At 39.4% G+C, this 22,235-nt stretch overlaps 1 long non-coding RNA gene across 2 annotated transcripts in view; it reads left to right on the forward strand.

Annotated features, from left to right (window-relative positions):
• Positions 1-22,235, forward strand: part of LOC118527572 (uncharacterized) — a 91,211-nt gene that overhangs the window by 5,153 nt on the left and 63,823 nt on the right. Inside the window, exon 3 of one of the 2 annotated variants that reach the window (XR_013446454.1) lies at positions 251-416. This is a non-coding gene — a long non-coding RNA (uncharacterized LOC118527572). Of the gene's footprint in view, positions 1-250; positions 6,838-22,235 lie in introns of those variants that run through there. The other variant, XR_004913171.2, reaches the window with a different exon arrangement.

A 22,235-nucleotide genomic window follows, 5' to 3' on the forward strand; every position in this document is an offset into this window, starting at 1 on the left:
ATCTGAACTTTTCATTTCTCCCTGGAAAATTCATATTGGGGAGGGTCATAATCAAATTGAGCACATCTTTTTGGCTTTTAATTTTTAGAGTATTTTTATGTTATTGTTTGATCCTTTTAGAACCTCTATTAATGTTGAAAAGGTAGGGGGACATAATTTGAGATGGAATAGAATAGGTTGTCAATTATAGCCTTGGGTACAGAACAGCATTGGAGCTGATTTAGTGATATGTTGTTCTGACCCATTCAAGGCATTCTGGGAACAAAATCTACACTTTACCAGTGACTCCAGGAGATCCCACAAAAGAGTTGAACATTGTATTGGAGAAGTGACCTTATGAAGGTGGGAGCAGGACTGCCCTGACTGCTGACTTCTTATCCAAGGAGGATAATCATATCCCAAGTTGATCTCAGTGGGTAAGCTGAAGGGGTTAAGGCAATGGTCTTCATACATTTTGCTGACATACCCCCCAAATAATTTTTAAGTTGACATGTAAAATTTTTTTGTCCTAAGTTTAGTTGCAAAAGATGTAATTTCTGGTTAAAGTAAATATGAATATTTTAAAATAAAGAAGTTTAAAATACACTTAATGAAATTAAATTCCATAGAAATTGAATACTCATCATCATCTATTTTTACAGAAATTTACATTATTTTTTCTCTTTGAGTTTGTATTTTCATTCTACTTCCCCACAAAAGGTTTAAAAATATATTTTATGTTCAAATATATTTTATTGCTTACCTTATCATTCTTTTCTGCAATAAAAATTTGTTTATAATTTAAACAATTTTCTATTACTGAAAGGTTCTAAGTGTCAAAAACTTCTTTTGGATTGAATTATTATTACAATTATTATTAGTACATAATTGATCATAACTATGTTATAAATTTTTATACATCATTACTAAAGAGAACTAAAATTTTATTGGAAATATGTCTCTCAATGAAATGGTTGGAGCTCCCCCCCATCATTAGTTCATGAATGTAATTTTTGATAGGAGACAGAATAGGAAAAACAGAAAAAGATAGGACTATTAGGTATAGGGCTTACCAAAAATGATTAAATAACAATAGAAAACTATATATCTAAATCTACATAAAAGATGGGGATGAATAATGAGGTGAGATGGTTAACTAGTGACAATGAACAGTCGTGGGAGTAAATTAATATAGATTTACTGTATTCAATAATCGTTAGGTGAAAATTAATGAAATTAATGAAATATTAATGAAAATATTTTCTCCTATGAGTCTGATAATTGCTCAGGAATACAGAACATTGACTTACCTCTGATATATGTATGTTTTTTTTACATGTAACATTGATCTGTTGATGGAAATTTGGAACTTTTTAACATCCTTTTCCTTGAAATCATCTGCAATATGTAACTGAGACATAGAATGAGCCTTTACATCAAGTTCTTTCTCATTCCTGAGGCAGATGTGCCTTGTAGCTGACTGGTATTTACCAGAATATTTTCCACAAATCATCCATACTTGAATTCTGAGATAGATATATGAAATCTTGCTGTGAGTTTGTTACCCAGTTGAAGTAGGGCTCAACCTCCTTCAGTATTTCTCTTGGCTATCTCAGCAGTGTTCTTTGGCATTATCAGGGAATGGAAGAGGAAATGGCATTGGGCAAAAATGATCATAACTCCTGCCATCCCACTCTACAATGTAGATAAAACTCAGAACACCCCAGGGGTGTCTGGGTGGCTCAGTCAGTTGGGTGTCTGACTCTTGGTTTCAGCTCAGGTTATGATCTCAGAGTCATGAAATCAAGCCCTGCCTCAGGTTCAGCGTGGAGTCTACTTGGGATTCTCTGCCTTTCCCTTTGCCCTTCCCCCACACATGCTCTCTGTGCTTTATTTAATAAATAAAATCTTTAAAAAAAAACTCAGAACACCCCAACACAGACCAAAATACCCAATTTCTAGCACCATGCTTTTCTCTTTTTTTTTTTTTAAAGATTTTTTTTTAAATTTATTTATTTGGCAGAGAGATAGCACAAGTAGGCAGAGTGGCAGGCAGAGGGAAAGGGAGAAGCAGGCTCTCTGCTGAGCAGGGAGCCCGATGTGGGGCTTGATCCCAGGACCCTGGGATCATGACCTGAGCCGAAGGCAGCCACTTAACCGACTGAGCCACCCAGGCGCCCCACCATGCTTTTCTCTTAATAGAGTATGTATAAGATAAAGAAAATCAGGAAGTCCTCCTATAGGTTTATCATGCCTCGATTAAATTAAATATTGACATCGATATTAGAATTGTTCTTTAGTGTGGTGACTCAGAGGCTTTTTGTACATGGGAACATTTGCCATGGTAAGATCTGGGATGAGTGAGAGGATGCTTGTTTTTTATAAGTGGGAAAAAAATGATTTTTAAAGGGAGTTGGATAAACAGAATTGTTGTGACATTTCAACCTCAGTCACATTTTAGGCAGCTCAGTTTTAGGAAAGAGTAGGTAAAAGTTGAATAAATGGAATTGATTTCCTAAAAATTATCTGTGTTCTCCTTGGAAAGTACTTGTAGAATCCCATGGTAGACTGACTCCAGTTTGGAGACTACTAAGGTTATGACAACAAAATTATGTGAGCAATGTGGTGTAGTTGCAGGGGATTCTATTAATGCTCTCAGCCTCTTGGGTCTCTTAGTGTCTTTCCCACTGGCAAGATGCTGAATGGTGAGAAACTAGGTGAGAAGGCTCAGCCCCTTGCCAGCCTCACTCTTGTGAGGCTGCCATCAGGAATCATGCCTTCTGGTCTGTTTCTTTATACTGCAGATTTTACAGGGACAAGTCTGTGAAATGGGTGGAGGGGAGAGTTTCTATAGTCCTGCTCTGCTAGTCTGTGACTCAGTGGTATGTATGCCTGGTCCCAGGGTTCAATGTTGGGAGGCCCATTAGTGCTGCCTTGTTCCCAGCATCAGCTTTATCAGTAAGAGTGATAGTTCTCAGCTGTCTACTCTTTTGCCTGTTTTTCAGTTGGTTCACAACTTGGTAGGAAGAGGGGTATGGTTTATTGTGTTCCCTAGATACTCTCCATCCTTAACAGTGCTCTGATTATTAACAAAATAAATATATACTGTGAATTTTTGTAAGTTCTTTTAGCCATGAAATTATATTCAATCCTGCTTGCATTTTTTCCAATAATATTTTGTATATATCCTATAGATTTGTGCATAGTAATAAGTGTAGTTTGTTTTCAAAATGTTTTCTTTTTTTTTTTCTTTTTATTTTTTTTTAAAGATTTTATTTATTTATTTGACAGAGAGAGACACAGCGAGAGAGGGAACACAAGCAGGGGGAGTGGGAGAGGGAGAAGCAGGCTTCCCGCGGAGCAGGGAGCCCGATGCGGGGCTCGATCCCAGGACCCTGGGATCATGACCTGAGCCGAAGGCAGACGCTCAACGACTGAGCCACCCAGGCGCCCCATTCTTTTTTTTTTTTTTTTAAGATTTTATTTATTTATTTGACAGAGAGAGAGACAGCAAGAGAGGGAACACAAACAGGGGGAGTGGGAGAGGGAGAAGCAGGCTTCCCGCTGAGCAGGGAGCCTGATGCAGGGCTTGATCCAGGACCCTGGGATCATGACCTGAGCCGAAGGCAGATGCTTAACAACTGAGCCACCCAGGCACCCCTCAAAATGTTATTTTCTAAGAGACTATCACAGGGCAATATATAAAACATCAAAGGAGTTAAGTTCAGGAGAAAAAGAATCGCTCTGTGGCCTTAAACAGTTCTTTGAGACATACTATCTCCCGAGTTTCACAGAAGGTGAATGAATACATTAGGGGGTTGACTAAGGAAATCAGGCTTGCCATTCTGTTTCTTTTTGTGCTATAATTTACCGGGCCTCCTAAGCCTTGGTTTTAACATTCATAAAACAATGACATAAAGTATAGCCATGATATGAGAAAATAAGATTATAAAGCAAAATAAGGAAGTGATAACTAATAGAAGCTCTGGGCATAAAGATCTGTAACATTTCAAGGAAATGACACTTTGTGAAGGAACACAAGCCTAGGTTCTATAAGCACTTGGGTCTTTAGAAAATGAGCTATGTTCTAGATTGCAAAAAAAAAAAAAAAAAATATCAGCAGGTTAAAAGCTTTAGTTTAACACAAAATAAACTTCTTGAATACTCTACAATAAATCGATGTGGGTAATTCAAATATTGTCATACACTAGGAGAAATTTTTGTTGTGGTTATTGAAAGGAAGTTCTCCAGCAGAACACTAATTTTTAAGAGCAAACAGGTGCAGGAATTTCTTTTTAGAGATTATTTATTTATTTATTTATTTATTTATTTTTGAGAGAGAGAGCGCAGGAGCATGCAAGCAGGAGTCGGGGGGAGGGGCAGAGGGAGAAGCAGACTCCCGCTGAGCAGGGAGCCCTATGCAGGACTCGATCCCAGGACCCTGGGATCATGACCTGGGCTGAAGGCAGAAGCTTAACCGGCTGAGCCACCCGGGTGTCCTGGATGCAGGAATTTCTGACAAGAAGAGCCAAAAGATCACAATTTTGATTCTTCTTTTCCTCTTGCCTCCAACATCTAATTTTACATCAAATCCTATTGACTCTGTCTCCAAAATATTATCCCAAACCTGACCAACCACCTCTCACCAGGTCTACTGCTACTATCCTAGTACAAGCTATCAGTTGCTCTGATTTGGACCACAACAACAGCCTCTTGTTGTCTACTCTTGCCTTCTTAGAGTTCATTCTTTGTCATTAGCCATTTAACAATATAAATCAGATTCTATTACTTCCCTACTTATACTTTACTAATGTCTTTCTTTTGCATTAGAATAAAATCCAAACTCCTTATAGCCTGTATGATCTATTCTATACCTACCCTCTGGTTGCTCTCATATCACCTTTCTTGCTCATTATGCCCCAACCATACTGATTTTCTGTCTTTGTTTGAATATTCCAAGCTCATTACTATCTTAGAGATTTTGGATTTGTTCTTCTGTAGGCCTAGAATCTTCTGCCTCCAGATTTTCTAACGTCTGACTGAGAATATTCTCATCACTTAAGACTCAGCTCAAATATTCACCCCTCAGAGAAGCCTTACCTTGATCATATGTCTAAGGAGCTCTCACTCCCTCTCCCTCAACTTTAATCAACTGCTTGATTTTCTTTACAGCATTTAGCACTACCTGAAATTATCTTATTTTTACATGTTTATTATCTGTCCCTCTGCTAACCCCCAGTAGAATGTGATTCTGTGATGGTAGATCTTGTCTATCCTATTTCCTGCTGTATTGTCATAGCTTAGAATGAAGGTTGCCATTTGGTGGGAGTTATTATATTTGCTGAATGAGTGAATGAATCAAGGTCCAGATGTAACCAGGAAAGTCCTTCCAAAAGGCCTTTGCTATAATAATTTGCCATAGTTTAGACTTGTGGCCCTTCATTTTGAATGCTCAGACATCTGCTTTTGCCAGTATATGGAGGTTTTTTCCTCTAGGGCAGAATTTAAATTAACCAAGATACAGGATTGACATATAAAATCCCTATGCCAATTTGTTAGTTTTAAGTGAGCAATATGACTGTCACATGGACCCAGTCTTGCACTGATATGACCTGTTGAGGATTCTCTGCCTATGGGCTAACATATATAAGACAGGGAATTAAAGCAGAAACTTCTTGGGAAAACATGGAATACAAGAAAGGGGATTAGATGGTTTGTATAGTTAAAGATATCCATTTGTTTGTTTATTTGTTTATATTTTTTATTTATAGATCTCTGACTGTGTTTTGTGTTCTGTGCTAGGTACTGAAGAATGAGCAAGGAATAATATCAAGTACCACCCCTTAATGGATTTCCAGTCTAGTTGGCAAGGCAGGCAATAAATGCACAGTTACGAATAAATGTCAAAAGTACTCTTTTTAGGTTAGTTTCAGGGTGATAGGAGAGGACCTAGAAGGGAAACTGAGCCTTGGGAGACTGAGGTGAGTTTCCCAGGAAATGGAGTGTTTTAGCTGAGCTCTGAGGAGTTAGCCAGGCAGAACAAGAATGGCATAGGGGAAGGGCACTGCTGGCAGAAGCTGCAGCCTAAGCAAAGGTCTTAGAACCTGGGGAAAGCAGAGCTTTCTAAAAACTCCAAGTAGTTCACTGTAGAGTTTTGGGGTTGGAGTAGAGTTTGGGGTTGGAGTAGGGTGGAGTAAGAAGGCTGGTGATAAGACCCATGGACTTAGGTTTGGACTTTATCCTGATACGGAGTAAAAGGGAGCCACAGAAAAGTTTGTGTTTCCTACTATCTGTGGACTCTGAGAAACAAACTGAGGGTTCTGGAGGGGAGGGCGGTGGGGGGGATGGGTTAGCCTGGTGATGGGTATTAAAGAGGGCACATATTGAATGGAGCACTGGGTGTTATACGCAAACAATGAATCATGGAACACTACATCAAAAACTAATGATGTATGGTGATTAACATAACATAATAAAATAAAATTAAAAAAAAAGTTTGTGTTTTGGTGGAGAGGTGTTCATCTTTCATATTGCCGGGGTACAGCCAATACTTTGCATTTCTTTTGTTCTACAGAATTTTCCATGAAACTAAAGGTAAAGTCCACACTCCTTCTCCTTGAACACACGACCCTTCCTTTGGTCACCCTCAGCCTTATACCTGCGGCTCTCCATTGTGCATTCTGTGCTCCAACCTGCCAAACTTCTCAGTTTCCAGATTCACTCCCCAGTCTTTAGTTATGCTTTTGTATCCTCCATTCCTGCTAGCACCCCCACCCACCCCACTTCCAAAAAGCAATACATGTTTGCAACAAGCCAAATGACACAAATGTGCAAAGAAAAAGTTAAAATGTTCTTTCCTCTCACCACCAAACACATCTGCATATACAGGGTGCTGAAAATATTTTTATGCTCTAAATGCTCAACTATATTTAATAAATGCTGTAGAGTATTTTTTAAAGATTTATTTATTTTAGAGTGAGAGAGAGCGTGCGCATGAGTGGGAGGAGGGGCAGAGGGAGAGAATCTTTACGCAGACTTCCAGCTAAGTGCAGAGGCACATGTGGGACTCTATCCCATGACCCATGTGATCATGACCTGAGCCGAAACCAAGAGTTGGATTCTCAACTGACTGAGTCACCCAGGTGCCCCAGTGCTCTAAAATATTTTTAACTAAAATAGACCTATGCTATGAAATGTGTACAGTTCTCACCCCCACCCCCCAGAAAGTATGGACATTATTCCAGTACGTGCTAGATGCCAGGTCCTATGCTTTATCTCATTTACTCCACAATTACCATATGAGATAGGTAGTTATCCCCATTGGGTAGATGAGGAACTGAGATGTGATTAATTTGTCCTCAGTTGCACAGCTAGTGCTTGTGGGACCAGCAGTTTGAACTTGGACAATGTGGCTCTTGAGTTCACATTGGCTAGTAGTAAAAGACTAGCCACTGCCTTTTACTACCTCTCAAATAATGCTATTTTTATTCTTTTTAATAACTACACAATGTTTATATGGATATTCAGAATTTATTCAGTCATCCCCCTACTGGTGAATGTTGAGGGTTTTTTTTCCCCCACTACTTAAAATGCCTCAATAGGTAATTCTCCAAAGTGGGATTTGGAAGGCTCATTTATTCATTCATTCATCTTGAAACAAAATCCAAACAAAACACATCATCAGGATAACTGTGAGTGCCTTTAAATCATGACTTTTTAATTATATAAAGATTTTAAATAAGCAGCATTTCATTGTTACGTACGTCATTAAGACTAAATTTTGACAAGCTGAGCTACCTGTAAAATATAGCTTAGCTAATCATTTATATTTCCATCCAGAAATGCATATCACTGTACCCCGATTATCAAAGTGAATGTGCTAGTTATTTGCTAGCTTACTTTGTTTTGGAAATAAATGTGTCCAATCTTATTCAATAATTATATAACACATTTCAACACTTCAAAAAAACAAAGACTGGGACTAGTATTCAGCATGACGATTTATTCAGAGGTTGTTCCTTATATGGATTTTTTCTCCTGACTATACTTTCAGCTTACATCTTAGTTTGTCATTATCTCACATAACACAAAGTACTCCCTAAATGACAGCTGATAAGTGAGTTATTATTATTATTTTAAATACATTTATTTTTCTTGCATTATTGAATGTTCTTCCCCTATAGAGAGCAACCTATTTTATGAAGATTTTATTTTCATTTAGCTTTATGTGTATCTTCAAATAAGAAAATTAAATCCTATTGTTTTCATAAATGGCAATCATCAATTCTGAATTATTTTCTTGTTGTTTAAAGAATAACCCAGATAGAAGTGCTAAAGGGCATAGCCATGGCTTACCTTAATATTTTAGAAAATATTGGCCATCTACTAATACTGCAACTCGGCAGATATCTTCCTGCCCATCTCAGACAAGAAGTTTGAAATGGCACAAATAAAAAATATACATCATCATTTGTTCCAAAACTTTGAACATCCTCACCATGAATGACATTATGTGCTACATTTTTTTTAACCTACACGCTACCATGTAAAAACAACTATCAGAAGGTTTTGTTGTCTAGATTCATTTTTTTAAATTTTTAAAAAATTTTTTAAAAAGATTTTATTTATTTATTTGACAGAGAGAGACACAGTGAGAGAGGCAACACAAGCAGGAGGAGTGGGAGAGGGAGAAGCAGGCTTCCCGCTGAGCAGGGAGCCCGATGCGGGGCTCAATCCCAGGACCCTGGGATCATGACCTGAGCCGAAGGGAGACACTTAACAACTGAGCCACCCAGGCGCCCGTCTAGATTCATTTTAATATTGAATATTTTTTACATTATCTGAGCTTGTGCACCAAAGATGCAAGACAGGGCTGGAATTAGGGCAGTGAGGCACTAATTTCATACTCAGAATTTAAGAGGGTGCCAAATAACTCCTTAATCAAGGTATATCATATTTTAGTGCAATAGTTTTTAAATAAAAATTAAGCCAAAAATGTCAAAAATTTAAAGATCAAAAGAGATCTACATTCTGGCATGTTGGGGAACTGTTCTCTGACTACAGGGTGAAAAAATAAGTGGGGAAAGAATCTTGCTGTTTTCTTCTTTGGTTTAAAGACAAAATGGGTCTAAACTTAATACCCCCAACTCATAGCATCATTAGATAAGCATTATTTTAGTCAACATGATAACTTTAATGAATTGAAACCATTATCTCGTATCTATATTTACTGTATGAAACTTAAGTGTCATTATCTTACCTATGAATTTGTTTAAAGTATTATACCACTTGGAAAGCTGAATGGAAGTTTACAAAGAAATCCAGTTGACCCTTGAACAGCACAGGTTTGAACTGTATGGGTCCACTTACGGATTTTGCGGCATACTTATTTTTATTATACACAGCCAAATTATGATTCAAGGATTATATATATAGCATTCTTATACCCCCAAGAAATGTGGGATAGTATCTGTTTCCCTATGCCCTTACTAGTCCTGATGTACTGATATTTTTAGTTCTTTAGGTTTGTTTTTTTTTTCCCCCCAGCACTGTGGTTGATAAAAACAATGTTCCTTTATTTTGGTATGTGTCCTGACTGCAGGTGAGGTTGAGAATTTTTCTGTATGTTTTTGAGATATTTGCATTTCCTGTTCCATGATCTGTCTATTCATTTCCTCTCCTGTGCATTTTTTGTTGTTGGGTTGCTTGTTCTTGATCATTTTTTTTGGTGGAGGGATATTTATGGTAGTGGTAATCTTAACCCTTTTTCTAACATGTGTTCAAATAGGTTCTCCTCTTTTATGTTGACTAGTCTTGATTTTTTTTTAAGGCATCCTTTACCTTATAAAACTGTTTAATTTTTTATGTGGTTAAATCTGTTGGTCTTTCCCTTCATGGCTTCTGGGCTTCCTGAGATTGACCGGTTTTAGGCATCTCTTTTCATTGAAGGCCAAGAGTCTGGAGAGTGCCTAATGGGCTTTGATAACTTTTGTCTCAGGCTCTTTTACTTGTGTTGCTACCTCCCTATCTCCTTCAGAGGAATCTGTTCTTTTTAAAGATTTGTTATTACATTCAAGCAAAGCCTTTCTGTCCTAGGAGTCATTTGTCACTTACAAAAGTGTGTTTGCATATCTTTGCTCTGATTCACTATGTGCTGATTCTCTGTTTCTTTCATTTTTTTTTTTAAGATTTTATTTATTTATTTGACAGAGAGAGAGACAGCGAGAGAGGGAACACAAGCAGGGGAAATGGGAGACCCTGATGTGGGGCTCGATCCCAGAACACCGGGATCATGATCTGAGCTGAAGGCAGACGTTTAACAACTGAACCACCCAGGCACCCAAAATTTCTCTCATTGTTTTAAGAAGCAATCACCATGTGGTCTTCTATTTTATGCTTTACATTTTGGGCCATATTCAGCCTCTTGAGTTCTTAAGCTTTTTAGAGGCAATGTAGAGGGAAGATGTGCCCTTGGTATAAGACCTGTGGATAGTGAAGATAAATTGGTAATGGGGAGGTCATGGACTTGAGAGTAAGTTTGACTCTGTCTTTGATGATAGCTGTATAATCCTGGGAGGTTGGTATAAGCCTCAGAGCCCTTTTCCATAAAATGGAAGTGATAGTAATACTGCTCTGAGGCAATTTTTTGACAGTGCAAGAAAGGGCTCTAACAGTTAATTTAGATGTTTCTTTCTTTTTTGTCATATTTCAAGAATATTTTAATGAGGTCAGGTCTTCACAAATTACTTTGGTACCCCTTTTGGCAAAACAAACTCTTTCATTTGCTGTCAGCCCATAAAAGAAGGATAAAATTTCTTGGCCTTAAAGACTGGAATTCTTTACAGAGCATCTGGAACGAACTGCCTATATTTCATTATTGAAAAGAGAAACTTTTAAACTCTTAGTGGAAATTAAATTTGAGACCATTTTACACAAACCATGGCTTAGGACCAAAGATCCAAGATAGAGCATGTGTAGGTAGGGGGTGGACACTAGGGAGAAGAGTCTGGCCTGCATTTTGATGGATTTCAAAATGTGCACAGAATTTGTTCCAAGTCTTCATTAATGGGCTCATAGAAAATAAAGTTATAGGGACACTTGGGTAGCTCAGTTGGTTAAGCGTCTGACTCTTGATTTCAGCTCAGGTCATGATTTCCAGGTTGTGAGATAGAGCTCTGCATTGGGCTCTGTGCTGGGCATGGAGCCTGCTTAAGATTCCCCTCCCCCCACTCCTCCCTGTCCCCAAAAGAGAAAAGAAAGTTACAAGGGACCTAGAGTCATCACCCACGCCTGTCCCCTGCCCTCAAGCTGGTGATCACAAAACCAATTTGTGAAGGCAATTTGTTGAATTACTCAACTGATAGTATTCCTGGATGGTAGCTCAATTTAGAGGATTTGGGGCTCAGTACAGGAGCTGAGAAGCTAAATAGCAGAAGTGGGTCTCAGGAGAACTTAATGCCTGACCCAGTGTAGTGTTCTGCTTTATTCTTTGCTCCCACATCCACATTTGAGGCAGCATAGACCTGCTCTGAGGTCTGGATCCAATAAACAAGGGGAAAGAGGACTGACTAAACCAGCTCCTAGCTTAAAAGTCTTACTGTCCTTCAAGCTCAGGCCTTGAAGTGTTCTGCTTAATGCAGGAAGTAAAAGCAACTAACATATTTGAATGCTATCTTAAGACACTGTGGGATGGTGAGTGTGTATGTATGAGACAGACAGACAGAGAAGGGGGTAAGGGAGAGGGAGAAGTGGATGTAGAAGTAAGGCAGGGTTTTTGCCCTCAAGTAGCAGAGGTTGCTAACTCAAATGCCTAGGAGGCCAGACACATTAAGTTAGTTAAGTGGTTTTGCATGTGTAAGGAAACAGAGAAAGCATGATCAATGACAACAGATACTTGTGTCACCGACAATAGGAGGTGGTGGGGGCTGTGGCAAACTGGAGTGTGCATCTCTATTCACCAGGAGCAGCCCATGCAGTGATCTATCTAGCACAGTAATTCTCAAAGTAGGATCCCTGGACCAGCAGCATCAGAATTGCCAGGAAACTTGTTAGAAATGCAGGTTTTCAGGGTATCCCAGACTAATAGAATCAGAAATTCTGAGGGTGGGGTCCTGTATTCCATGTTTTTTTTCTTTAAAGATTTTTTTTTTTAAATTAGCATATAATGTATTATTTTTTTCAGGGGTACAGGTCTGTGATTCATCAGTTTTACACAACACTCAGTGCTCACCACAACACATAACCTCCCCAGTGTCCATCACCCATCCCCCCACCCCCCCACCCCCCTCCCCTCCAGGAACCCTCAGTCTGTTTCCTAAGATTAAGAGTCTCTTATAGTTTGTCTCCCTCTCTGGTTTCGTCTTGTTTCATTTTTTCCTCTCTTCCCCTATGATCCTCTGCCTTGTTTTAACAATCTCTCTGTGATTCTGATCCTCCCTAAAATTTGAGTGTTGCCTTGTGGGAATTTGGACCCAGTGTTGCTAGATATTTTTAATTTTTCAAGAGATTCTAGAAAACTAAATTTTTGGGGCGCCTGGGTGGCTCAGTCGTTAAGCATCTGCCTTTGGCTCAGGTCATGATCCCGGGGTCCTGGGATCGAGCCCCGCATCGGGCTCCCTGCTCTGCGGGAAGCCTGCCTCTCCCTCTCCCACTCCCTCTGCTGTGTTCCCTCTCTCACTGTGTCTCTCTCTCTGTCAAATAAATAAATAAAATCTTTAAAAAAAATAGAAAGCTAAATTTTTATGGAACTCTACAGATTTTTAAATATTAAGAACTGTAGTGGGTATGTGTAATTTGGGGAGGAGGAGCAGAGAGGTACCTGTGTAGGCCACACTGTAGCCAAAGAAAGTACATCTGTGGGCCTTGTGGTCTCCAGGCCTCCAGTTTCAACTTACAACATAAATCAAATATCATGTTGACAATGAGTAACTGAAAATACTGTTGGACTGGAGGAATAACTCTCACTGTGCGTTCGTGGGGTTAGGGGGAGAGAGACAGCGGGGCATTGGAGTCTGGCAGGAGGAGGCTTTTAAAAGCTTGTAGGTTCTGATACTTTCCCAGCCCAGATACTTCTGTACTTCCCTCCATGGTAAAAGTTGAAGCATTGAGAACTACTGTTCTCTTATAAGTCCAGAGTGTCCCTCAGGTGTGCAACAAAAGGGAAAGAAGCCCGTGTCACAGGTCTAGAACACTGTGTGTGTGTTTTTCAGAACTTTGAGGTTTTTAAACTGCTTTCACACCTGTCCTTTCATCACATCTGTCCGTTAAACCTGTGCAACAGGTGTGACAGGTATTATCTCCTTTAGAGCTGTCCAAATAGGCTGAGTGAGGTTAAGTGATTTGCTTAAGGCTCCCAGTTTGTAAGGAGTAAACATGAGACTAGATACCTAATCTTATAATTTCTAGAATTTTTCTCGCATACATAGTTTTATGTATTTATATGTATTTTTCTATCCCTACCACCAGTAATTCTTAAAAAGATCTGATTTGGCTCACTTTATTATGGTTGGTTACTGGTTTTGCCATGTCCTATGACCAAGCCCCAGATTATCTCCCTGGCTTGGTGTGCTGCCTGTGGCCCTAGATCTTCTTTTTGTCTCCTGTGAAAGCCAAATACCAGTCATCCCTCTTGGGACCCTTGACCATCACCAGCTCTACTCCTGGGCTCTGTCTATTTGGAGTTCCTGGTTTCCCTCTTCTGGCCTGTCTTGCCACTCACTGAGCCTCATGGGGATACTCTGAGTCCAGATGTCCCTGGTACAGGTGATAGGTGACATGGACATTGGTTGTCTGGAACTGGAATGAGTACCCTGACTCATTTTGTGTAGGCTGTTGAATAGCTGCCATAGCAGTGGCTTTCTGACACATGGCAAATTTGGATGATAAAAGATGTACGTTACTAGGGGAGCTAGAAGTTAAAATTCTTCAAGTATTCTCCCTAGTTTAGCTTAAAGTGGAACAGTCATGCATCTGAATAGCACTACCAGAAGAACTGTAGTAGTTTGTAATTTCTAGGATACGTTAAATACTACTTTGAGGAATTCTGGAATATACAGGGTTTGTGTGGACATTGTGACTATCTTCCACACAGTCTTTTGAAGGAGTTGGATGCTTTCTTACTTTACTTGACTTAATTCAAAACTACACACAGCTTAGTGTGTAGCTTGTACCATTTCCTTTGCATATACTGAAAGTTTTATTTAAAATCCCCATAACGATTTTTGCTGTTTTTCTACAGAAAATAATCAAATGAGAATTGTAAACGCTTTTTGAGCCATTTTTTACTTGACAAAACAGTTCTTCTGAGCCAGACCTCTCTCTTTCTCTCTCTGAAACTTAGGGGCAGGAGAACCAGACTTTTACAGGAAGACTAATTCTTGTGCATTGTCACATATTGCTCAAGGCCTTTTTATTTTTATTTTATTTTTTTTTAAGATTTTATTTATTTATTTGAGAGAGAGAGAATGAGAGAGAGAGAGCACATGGGGGGGGAGGGTCAGAGGGAGAAGCAGACTCCCCGCCGAGCAGGGAGCCCGATGCGGGACTCGATCCAGGGACTCCAGGATCATGACCTGAGCCGAAGGCAGTCGCTTAACCAACTGAGCCACCCAGGCGCCCACTCAAGGCCTTTTTAAAATAGATTTTTTACTTTTCCTATTTTTATTAGATGTAATGGTAAAACCCAATTATTGTCCTCAAAATAAGGAGAACATCAAACTTCAAACCAAAATATAAGAAGAGAAATTTCTTGCTGATTCCAACTTAAATCTTTTTAGTGAAAATATTAAGCAGAAAAGTCATCATGTAGGAAAGTCAATTAAAAAAAAGCCATCTTTGATTTCAGTACAGATTTCAAACATCATATTTTTAAACTGTGGGAGAAATGTGTAAGTTCTGTTTTTCCCATTGGCCTGGACTCAGCACCTGTCTTTCTTTTGCACAGTTACACCTCCATTAACAAATGATCTGGAAGCAAAGATCCTTTAGTCAGCTGTGGTCAAACAAGAAAATCCTCATGAGGTATGCCACACAGGAAAGCATGAGCTCAGCCAAGCCTGCCTGAGAATAGTGTCATCAAGGATCCTCAGGCAGCAGCATCTGTCTGTCTGCACTCAGCTACAGAGCAGCAAGGCTACAAGTTCTCACAGTTTCTCTTTGGGGTCTCTGTCTTTTTCTTTCTCTGCTATTCCCCTCTCTTGGCCATGATTCTCCCCACCATCACAGGGCTGGTCTCTAGCCCTTCACTCTGATATCAGTTGTTTTCACTCATTGTCAGGCCCCCAGACTCTCCTTTCTGGAGCCTGGGATCCTCTTTGTGATGATTCTTCCTGTCCCACTTTCAGGCACTCTCTCCTCCTCCATCTAGATCAAAACATAAATGGATCATGAGGCCCATATGGATGGTTCCAGCTGTACACTTCTGCTGGTGAGCCCTGTTGTTTTGGGGAGGAGGTATGTAGGACTAACCACGGTGTACTTTCTGGAGGCCCAGGTGCCTCATCCTCAGGCAGGGAAGACAGCAGCAAAATCACAGGTCACCTGTATGCAGTGAATTCTCATGCAGCAGGTGTTGCCCACTCTTCTCTCTTGTGTCCTCACTCCCTTGACTTTAGCCTCCCCCTTCCCTCTGCCTTAGACACTTCTGTTGCATATTTTATGTTTTCAGAATGTTTGGTGCTATTTTAGTAAACATTTAATTCTGTTTTCATACTGTATAAAATAGTTTTTCAGAAGTTGGGATAAGACTCTCAATGCCTTGGGGTGCCTGGGTGGCTCAGTCGGTTAAGTGTCCGACTCTCTCTTTTTTAAGATTTTATTTATTTATTTATTGGAGAGAGAGAGAGAGAGCGCGCGCACCTGTGCGTGCATGCAGGCAGGGGGAGGGGCAGAGGGGGAGGGATAGAGAATCTCAAGCAGACTCTGTGCTGAGTGCTGAGCCAGACGCAGGGCTCAATCTCACGACCCTGAGATCATGACCTGAGTTGAAACCAAGAGTGGGACATTTAACCGACTGAGCCACCCAGGAGCCCCTAAGCATCAGACTCTTGACTTTGGCTCAGGTCATGATCTCAGGGTCATGGGACTGAGCCTCACAGTGGATTCCATGCTGAGCATGGAGCCTGCTTAAGATTCTCTCTCTCCCTCTCCCTCTGCTCCTACCCTCCCCCCACTTGCTCATGCTCTCTCTCTTAAAAAAAAAAAAAAGAAGACTCTCAATGCCTCTTATAGTATTTCCATGTCAAAAATGAAGTTTATTACAAAGAAATATATTGATGGGCTTTAATATCTTCATTAATAGAAACAATTTTAGTAAGCTGACTCAGTTGTCATTAAGGAATATTTTAATTTGCTTTTTGACAAAATAGTGATGGGTAAATAGCAAGTAATACATTAACAATAGTTAATTCCTTATTTATTGCATCCATATTAAAATAAAAATAAAGGAAAATAATATAGAAAACTTCACTTATAATCCTACCAATCTACATTATTGCTGTTTTTATCTTCCTATGTTCCCTTCGAGGCCTCACCATGTATTTGTGAATCTGCTCATTGGGATTCCTAATGTACTTCTATGATAAAGGAATTCTTGTGAAAAGTTGTATTCTGTTTGAGGATTATGTTAAAAATAGCGCTCAGTAGTATCCACATTTTAACTAGCTTTATTCTATTATCTCAGAACTCTGGCTGTACCATTATAGTATTGAGATGCATTTATTTATTTATTTATTTATTGTTAGTGGGGCTATGACTTTACCACCAGGACATGGAAGAATAGCTGTGTGACACTAAGATTTTCATTGTATGTTTCACTACATGTAGTGAGTTTGTGGGTATTAATCGGCCTTTATACATAAGAGTTAAAATCCCTCTTTATCTTGGATTTCTGCGGACATCATGGAAATTTTCTCTTCAAGATGGGCAGTGGATTGGACCTGAAGTAATAATCTACCTTGTCATATTCCCAATGCATGTTCCCAAGCTCAGGGGAGAAACACCACTAGCCTCTCCCTCTTCATGGTTTTCTTTCTGAAATTGCAGATTTCAAAATCACAAAACTTGTGCTTATAAAACTTGCTTGATTTCAAAAATCATCTGAAGTACCAGTGAAAATTTCCTGGGCCCTTTTCAGATCTTTTGAATCAGAATTCTGAGGCATGGCTTGTTTTAAATAGGCACCCAGTAATTTTTACAAGCCAGGCAGATCTAGGAAGCAGTCATTTGAAACTAGCTCATAGCTGCTGGCTCACACATTTGCTCAGCCCACATTTAAAGAGAGGAGGCCAGCAATTCCATCCTTGGGAGACCAACAGCTGTGCAGGTCCTGTCCTTATTCCACTCCATATATGGCTGTGGTCATGGCTATATGAAATGTAGCACAGGAGAGCAGGCCAGTGTGGGAAGATAATCCCCTCCCCCCATACACACCCAGTGTCATCATATAGGACTACTATAGTCTTCAGTTTGCCTTAGTGAAGAGGGGGAAATATATGGATGGGGTTATTTTCTCTGCATCATTTACAACTTTAGAATTCTGTTCCTCACCGAAATTATAGTTATGTACGTGATGGGATGTGTACATGTGTGTGGGTTTAGAATTTTTCCTTATGCTTTTTTCATGTGGTTATTGGGTTATTTTAAATTCAGTTTATGTACTGAAAAATTGCTCCTCTATTAATCTCAGTACTATTAATTTGAAAGTTAATCAGAGTTTATGCCAGATTGCCCAGATCTGGAGTAGTATTCCCTGAAGTAGGCTGGTCCCAAAGTTGGGAAATAATAGGGTTTTTTGAGTTTGCACTCATTTCCTGGGTCCTTCTCCTTGCCCTGGGGGATCAAGGCCCTCCTCTTGTTCTCAAGCTGCCCATTCTATCTACTCCCCCTCCTCAACTCCCTTCCCTGGTAGTGCCCCATGCTCCAAAATTCTCTTTCCCTCCTTTTTAAGTTCTTCTGGGTCAAAAGATAAAAATAGACTAACACAATACAGCATAACCCAATAACTCTCATCCCCTAGATTTGGTGATCTTAGCCAGCTGGTAGAAAGAAAGGAATGGATGAAATGAATTCATGGCATAGTGAGAATGATTGATTGGATGACTTACTACATTAACAAAGTATCCCAAGGACATTTACATTTTAAGGCAATGCTTTTTTTTTTTTTTTTTCTTTGAGAGAGAGAGAGCGAGCACGAGCAGGGTGGGGGGAGGGTCAGAGGGAGAAGGAGAGAGAATCCCAAGCAGGCCCCATGCTCAGCATGGAGCCTGACACGGGGCTCGATCCCACAACCCAGAGATCATGACCTGAGCCAAAATCAAGAGTCAGACACTTAACTGACTGAGCCACCCAGGCACCCCTAAGACAATGCTTATTAAGCTAAAGGAATACGTTTCAAATATAGGCTATCAGCCACTTTTAAGGAGAAGGGTAATTTGGGGGCAGAGGGATCTTTAAATCACACCATAAGGGCCATAGTTCACTCTGCCACCTAAGTTCATCTGTTGTTCTTGGAAACATATTGATATGGTATTCAGCCAGGAAGGGCAGAGAAACATGCTTGGGTTGGGTTAAAGGGCAAGTCCAGGCCTTTATCCCCACCCTCGTGATGTCTCTTATCTCCAGCAGGGCACTACATGGGTGCACTCTGTGCAGGGTGGATTGTCATGAGAACAAACGGATCACCTGCTAGTGCAGGGTCCACCCCAGCAGAAGGAGCCAGGAGCCGCACAAATCTGCAGTCAGTGTCCTCATATTTTCATTAGTTAAGGCTGTTGACTTGTGGACTGGGTGTCAGTTATAGCCCTTTCACGTAGACAGGATCAAGAACCTTTGGCACAGGTTGTTATCACTGTGTATAAAGGTTAAAAATTGATTGGAAGAAAATGTGGTACTTTATTCTCCCTTGTGTCAGTTGAAAGTTTAGTTTCTATGTCTTTTTGTGTCACTGAAATAATAAACAACTAGCAGGCTTTTTTCTTCATTAAAGAATTCTGCATTAGGAAATGGAAATCTTTTACAGAGTAAATGCAGAATGAGTAATAGAGTAAGCACACTGTATCCCTGCCCATAAGCCTAGATACAAAGCTAGTCATTTATTAGGCTATGTGTTAGGACAGAATATGCTTCCTGCTGTCCTTGGGTCCTTAGGTATCATGACTGCTTGGTGATTTTCACTCAGATGGGATAGACCTAGGGAAACAAGGCTGGATGTGGCTCTCTTGAATTTTAGTTTTCCCTTCTCCCCCACGCATTTAATATTTCCCATATTAAGTAAAAATCTGAAAGGTTAGCAACAATTTTGATAGGCCTGATTTCCATCTGCAAGGTGTACCATTTGAATGATACTGAAGAAACCTTTTTGGTCGGGCGCCTGGGTGGCTCAGATGGTTAAGCGTCTGCCTTCGGCTCAGGTCATGATCTCAGGGTCCTGGGATCGAGTCCCGCATCGGGCTCCCTGCTCCTTGGGAGCCTGCTTCTCCCTCTGCTTCTCTCTCTCTGTGTCTAATGAATAAATAAATAAAATCTTAAAAAAAAAAAAAAAAAGAAACCTTTTTGGCTCAAGAGCAATGATTTTTTTTAGTGCCTTTGTATTTAATGTGCCACTTTGACTGACTTCTTTTGAGTTAGGGTGTTTAAGTTACTTACTCTTCAACTGTATTGAAGGAAGCAAGTGTAGATATTTTATTATGAAATAGTGAACAGTTTATCAGTAATAACTGATACTCCTGGGTTCCAGGCTCTGTTCTGTTCTATGTGTGTCATATCTAGTTCTCACAACAACCTCGTGAATGGTTGCTGTTTTTATTTTTTTATTTTTCTTTTTTTTAAGATTTTATTTATTTATTTAATTGACAGAGAGAGAGAGAGAGAGAGAGGGAACACAAGCGGGGGGAGCAGGAGAGGGAGAAGCAGGCTTCCCGCTGAGCAGGGAGCCCAATGCGGGGCTCGATCCCAGGACCCTGGCATCATGACCTGAGCCGAAGGCAGTTGCTTAACCAACTGAGCCAGCCAGCCTCCCCTTTGTTGCTGTTTTTGGATAGGGAAACTGAAGCATGAGGAGTTTGGGTGACTTCAGCAAGGTTCTACACTGGCTAATGGTGCCACTGGGCAGTACACCTGGGCAGCATTACTCCACAGTGTTCATACTTAGCCACAGAACCATACTGCCTCTTTAGCCATAACAACAAAACAAAGCCTATAAGAAATACACTACAACCTGGCAGGATGGTCCCCTCTAGGATTATGAGAAGGGGGCTGGAGGGAACATTTGCTTTATCTGTATCATTTGAATTTCTATTTATAATGATAATATATTCATGTATTACTTAATATAATTGAAACTTCTTAGGTTAAAATTGTTAATGTCCTAAGTCAGGTTATTAATTTCCATAAATTCATTGCTACTTTAAAAAAACTGTCAATTAGACTCTCTGGTAGGGAACTTAGGAACTGTGTTAAAGAGATCATTTAACACAGTCTCCTTGCTTTTCAGATGAGGAACCTGAAGTTATATGACGTTTAAACTCACAGAATTAGTTCATGGCCGAGCAGGTCTGCTGGCACCTAATTTTGTGTGCTTTCTACTGCATTTTTTGGGACATATCTTATGTGGAATGAAACATACAGTTCTTAAGTGAACAGTTTGAGTTTCAACAAATGCATGTACCCATGTAACTTATTTGAAACTGAGATATGCATCGTTTCCATTACCCTAAACTTTCCATGGTGCTAGCAATCTCTTTGAAAACTTTACTCTTGTTCATTTGTATTAGTAAGAATTCAAGTGCTTACGTTCTGTATATATCCACACATTTTATAGTTCTCAGCTTAGATACATCTTAGTTTGTTTGTGTTGTATACTTCCTTGATAGGTTTCCACAAAGTCCCATGTTTCTCTTATACATTACAAACCAGTTCCTAATTGCTGAAATTGCTAATTGATGTTCCTTGTTTACAGTCATTCATTCAAGTTGGTCTTTAGCCTGACATAATTATCATTACATACACATTTAGTCTTCTTTTGGTGCTCAAGCTCTCTCAACACATTTATAGTCAAAGTATATATCTTTTTTGTTACTGTTTTTTAACTAAGCAGTTCCTATATTAATATCTTGGGAGTTCTGTAAGAATAAGACATATTTACCAAAACCAATGCATTTGAACATAAACAAGTTTGGTCGTCAGTGCTTTGTGTTAACCAGAAAAGCTTATTCTCCATTTGCTTTGCTCTACAGGCTTGGTGAATCATGTGTGTGTGTGTGTGTGTGTGTGTGTGTGTGTGTGAGAGCTGTTATCTGTCAATGGTACCATGTGCTAATGAGCAATTTTCAAAACTGACTCCATGTTAGGAAGTATGGAAATGTCCTCTGGCATGAGTATATATCAATCCATATAAGTTTGACAACTAAAACATTATAGTTTTGAGGCACCTGGGTGGCTCAGTCAGTTGGTGTCTGCCTTCAGCTCGGGTCATGATCCCGGGGTCCTGGGATCAAGCCCTGTGTTGGGCTCCCTGTTCAGCAGGCAGTCTGCTTCTCCTTCCCTCTCTGCCTGTACTCTCTCTCTCTCTCAAATAAATAAATAAATAAGTAAATAAATAAAATCTTTTTACAGGAACAGTATAGTTTTCTTTTTAAATCTTGTTCTATGGAATTATTCTAAAACCCCTAGAAAATTTTCCCAAAGGAAATAATTTCTATAGATATTGTCATAGGAGTGATATCATAATTGTGAAAACTGGAAACAACAGTGTCTAATAGAAGAATGATTACATAATAAAAAACTATATAGTTACTAAAAATGATAGATATGTGATCAAGTTGATACATGGAAATGTTTAAATAAGACAGTATTAAGTGAAAAAGAAGATCTTAAAGTTTTAAGTGCTATATAACATAGTAATTTACACCTATGTAAAAATATGTATACCTTAATAGAAGTAGGTTATGAAACTTTATGCATGAAAATACTTTTGATTTTAATATTTTATAGTCTTTACTCTAAAACTTATTCTGAAATTATTACTTTTTGCTAATGACAGATATTTATTTATTTATTTTAATTCCAGTATAATTGATACAGTGTTACATTAGTTTTAGGTGTACAATATAGTGATTCAGCAATTGTATATATTAGTCAATGATCATGACGGTAAGTGTACTCTTAATCCCCTTCACCTATTTCACCCATCACCCCACCACCTCCCCTCTGGCAACCACCAGTTGGTTCTCTATGTTTAAGAGTTTGTTTTGTTTTCCTCT

The sequence above is a fragment of the Halichoerus grypus genome, chromosome 3 (assembly GCF_964656455.1).
Source record: "Halichoerus grypus chromosome 3, mHalGry1.hap1.1, whole genome shotgun sequence".
NCBI lineage: Eukaryota > Metazoa > Chordata > Mammalia > Carnivora > Phocidae > Halichoerus > Halichoerus grypus.